The sequence below is a fragment of the Bison bison genome, unplaced genomic scaffold, assembly GCF_000754665.1.
Source record: "Bison bison bison isolate TAMUID 2011002044 unplaced genomic scaffold, Bison_UMD1.0 scf7180017864495, whole genome shotgun sequence".
Classification (NCBI taxonomy): Eukaryota; Metazoa; Chordata; class Mammalia; order Artiodactyla; family Bovidae; genus Bison; species Bison bison.
The window spans coordinates 12,801,359-12,805,650 of record NW_011495054.1 but is presented as its reverse complement, the minus strand read 5'-3'; positions in this window follow the sequence as shown (position 1 = coordinate 12,805,650).

Here is a 4,292-nt window from a genome sequence, read left to right as displayed (position 1 = left end):
GTCTGCCTGCACCTCTCTCGCCCCCCGCCCTGAAAGCCTGGGCTCCGTGCACTGGGCAGCCTGCACCCCAGTGCTGGGCGCTGTACAGGTGCTCAGTCAATACCTGCAGAACACCTGTACTGCTGGCTCAGTGGTGGAGACTCCACCTGCCAGTGCAGGAGACACGGGTTCGATCCCTGGCCCGGAAGGACCCCACATGCCCAGCAGCAGCTAAGCTCCTGGGCCACAGCTGTTGAGCCTGTGCTCTAGAGTCTGGGAACTGCAGCTACTGAGCCTACGTGCTGCAACTACTGAAGCCCGCATGCCTGGAGCCTGTGCTCCACCTCAAAGAGAAGCCCGTGGGCCCCAACTAGAGAGCGGCCCCGGCTTGCCGCGGCTAGAGAAAAGCCCACGCAGCCACAAAGACCCAGCACGGCTGAAAAGAAGCAAATAAAATTATACAAAAAAGAAATTTTCCCATGGGGGCAGAACCAACCAGAGTCGGTGTCACTGACACTTGGGAAGAGCCCCCTCTGGCAAGGCTGCAGGCACAGCTCCTGCAATCAACACTTGCACTCTGGAAGGCTTGGCTCCATGCAGCTCTTCTTTTTAAAATTTATTTTATTCAAGTATAGTTGATTTACAAGGTTGTGTTAGTTCCTGGTGTACAGTAAGGTGATTCACTTATACACACACACACACACACACATATATTCTTTTTCCATATATATATTTTTTTACATATATATTTTTTCCATTATGGTTTATTACAGAACATGGAATATAGCTCCCTGTGCTATACAGCAGGACCTTGATGTTCATCCATTCTATATATAATAGCTCGCATCGTCTAATTCCAAAACATCTCTCACTTTAGAAAATGCTTTTATTCATGTCTTTTCTTCATACTTCCCGAAACTGCTTACCAGTTCAGTTCAGTTCAGTTCAGTCCAGTCACTCAGTCGTGTCCGACTCTTTGCGACCCCATGGACCGCAGCACGCCAGGCCTCCCTGTCCATCATCAACTGCCAGAGTTCACTCAAACTCATGTCCATTGAGTCGGTGATGCCACCCAACCATCTCATCCTCTGTCATCCCCTTCTCCTCCCACCTTCAATCTTTCCCAGCATCAGGGTCTTTTCAAATCAGTCTTTTCAAGTCAGTTCTTTACATCAGGTGGCCAAAGTATTGGATTTCAGCTTCAACATCAGTCCTTCCAATGAATATCCAGGACTGATCTCCTTTAGGATGGACTGGTTGGATCTCCTTGCAGTCCAAGGGACTCTCAAGAGTCTTCTCCAGCACCACAGTTCAAAAGCATCAATTCTTCGGCGCTCAGCTTTCTGTATAGTCCAACTCTGACGTCCATGCATGACCACTGGAAAAACCACAGCCTTGACTAGACGGACCTTTGTTGGCAAAGTAATGTCTCTGCTTTTCAATATGCTATCCAACATATCTGCTTATCTAGCATATCTAGTATGTCTGCTTTTTAATACGCTAACTGCTTACCAAACATAGCACCAATCAGAGTAGTGTTTGTATTGTAGTTTTTTATAAAAGCAATAAAAAGATCCAAAGTGCTTGAGATATCCATGACAGCCATGGAGTCATATTTCTTAATTACTACATCAAGATGCTATTGTTTTATTGAGTTGCCCTTGTCTCAGATGTTAAACTCTCTTGACCTGTTACCGTGTTGTGATTAAAAGAGGAATTTGCTTTGAATCAACGCTTGTTAGTTTTTCGATATTCTATACCACAGCTCAGTGGGTAAAGAATCCGCCTGCGATGCAGCAGAAAGAAAAGGTGTGGGTTTGATCCTTGGGTCGGGAAGAACCGCTGGGGAGGGAAATGGCAACCCACTCCAGTATTCTCGCCTGAAAAGTCCTACGGACAGAAGAGCCTGGCAGGCTACAGGCCGAAGGGTCGCAGAGAGTCGGACACGACTGAGTCACTAAACACGTGCACACATACCGTTCACTTTTTACGAAGCCTTAATAAAAGGGCTGGCAGAGAGGAAGCTGTTCGGACGGTTGTGTCTCTATTGCAGTGAGTTTTAAGTTGTGGGTCACTTATAACTGAAAAACTGGCTACTAGTAACTTGTTTTCATGTCTAGCCTCTAGACTAATTTTATGGGAGAGGAAAATGTACATTTCTGGAACCAAAATTGCATACAAAATGAACTGGTGTGAATGAGAGGATTAGATATTAGCATGCATTTGCATCTTTAGAATTTCATCTTTGTTTTTCTGGATATAAATGAATATATAATAAAAAAGTACAAGTCTAGGTTATACTACACTGAAATTTCCCTCTATCTCTCCCAATTTATTTTATAGTCTGTTCCTTTGAGAGTCACTGGATCAGAAGTTTCCTTAGGCATCTTCTATCATTCTCAAATAATTTTCCTAACAAAACTCTTATTGGGTGATCATTCGCCATTCTAAAATGAAGTTTTTTCATGGTAAGTGCTTGTGGACATCGAACCCCAGCTAAAGGCTGGCTAATAAAGAACAGTATGAAAATTAGTTCAACCAAATTAATTGAATCAAATTATACAATGCACTGCATACACTGGCTACTAGAGCAGTGTTGTTGTCAAAGAGAAAATGCAGTGATCAAATTCCAAGTAGAAATATTAAGAGCAGAAGCAATGAGCAGATTTTCCCTTATGCTTGGCCTCAATCCACTAGGACAAGAACAATATTTAGAAATATGAAAATTTGAGGTTAAAATAAAAAGGTTTACTTGGCTGCACCGGGTCTTAACTGTGGCATATGGGATCTTTGGTTATAGCATGTGGGATCTAGTTCCCTGACCGGGGTTGGACCTGGGCCCCCTGCACTGGGAGTGTATCCTCTTCCCCGTGGACCACCAGGGAAGTTCCCAAACTTGCAGTGCTTTAATTTTCCAAAACTCTATGTTACTGATACATATGTGTGTAAATAAAATATTTACTTGGCTCTTCTTACTAGATTCCCACTCCTCTCACGATTTCACTTCTTGCTCAAAAGCTTGCGCTCCACTCCCACCTGGATGAGGATCTTACATCTGCCCCCCTACCTCCCGACTCTGGGCTTGTCACTTGCTCTCCTTGCGCCTCAGCTTTCTCGTCTACAGTACAGTGGGGGATAAAGAGGGCTCCCTGCAAAGGTTATGAGGGTGCGTGATGCATGGCGAGTCCCAAGCACAAGACTAGACTCTGGTCCAGAGTCCACGCTCCTAAACCTCGGTGTCTGCTCTTTGATGCCGGCCCTGGACTCAGCTCAGCCCCCAGGGAGAGGAGGACTCTGGGCTTCCCCTGTTCCGTGGAAGCTGGGCGGGGCTCTGGGGGAAAGAACGCTGAGCACACAGGGTCACATGCCTGCTGCTCCTTCGGAGGCACTGGCAGCTGCTCGGTTTATGAAAGTGCTCGCTGTGGCATCACTGACCATCACAGTAGTGATTATGATCAATTGATGGCGATACTTTGGTCCCTAAAGCCCCTGCATGGGCCATGGTGGGGCTCTGGGCATCAGTGTTGAAGGAAGGATTTGGTGGGGTGTAGGGGGGAGGCTTTTCTGGGCACCCTCTGTCCATGAGCAACGCTGAGCAAGGATGAGAGATTCCAGTGCCTGGGCTGAGCCTGAGGGCCCCTAGACCTACCTGTTCCCACAGAGACTTTGGGAAGGATCTGCATCTCTGATCAGCCCAGATCCCTGGAGGCTGATCCAGGGGTGTCCTGTGCCACCACCTCACCGGGGGTGGAGGCAGGAGAGGCAGCTTTTCTGTGCCTTTTTGATGAAGAACCTGGAGCTCAGAGAGGTGAAGTCTCATCAGACTCGTCCTCCCAGCCCTGCTCAGGTACTTTGCCTCCAGGGCACCATTCAGGTTGAGGTCCTGGCTCTCTGGGCTCTCCCAGCTTTTAGACCAACCTTGGTCTCCGGTCGTGCCTTGGACATCTCTAAGACCTAGAGTTTGGCAAGTCCGTGTTTTGACTCTGGTTCTGTCTGCTCATGGCTAATTGTGTGACCTTGGACAGGTGAATTCACCTCTCTGAGCCTGGGTTTCTTTACCTGGGGAGTGGCTAACGGTAGTACCTGACTCAGAGGGCAGCTTTGAGACTTAACATGAGATGTGATTGGAGAAGCAATTAGTTTCCCTGCTCACCTGCCTTCGTGTCCCTCCCATGGCCTTCAAGCCAGTCCCAGGCTCTCTGCAGGGCTCTGCGGCTGCCTGTGTCCTTGGGCCAAGGACGCCGGAGACCTTGCTGAGCCCTGGGATGGAGGAGCTGCCGGGCTGCTGAGGTCCAGAGAGGGTCGGGGGGAAC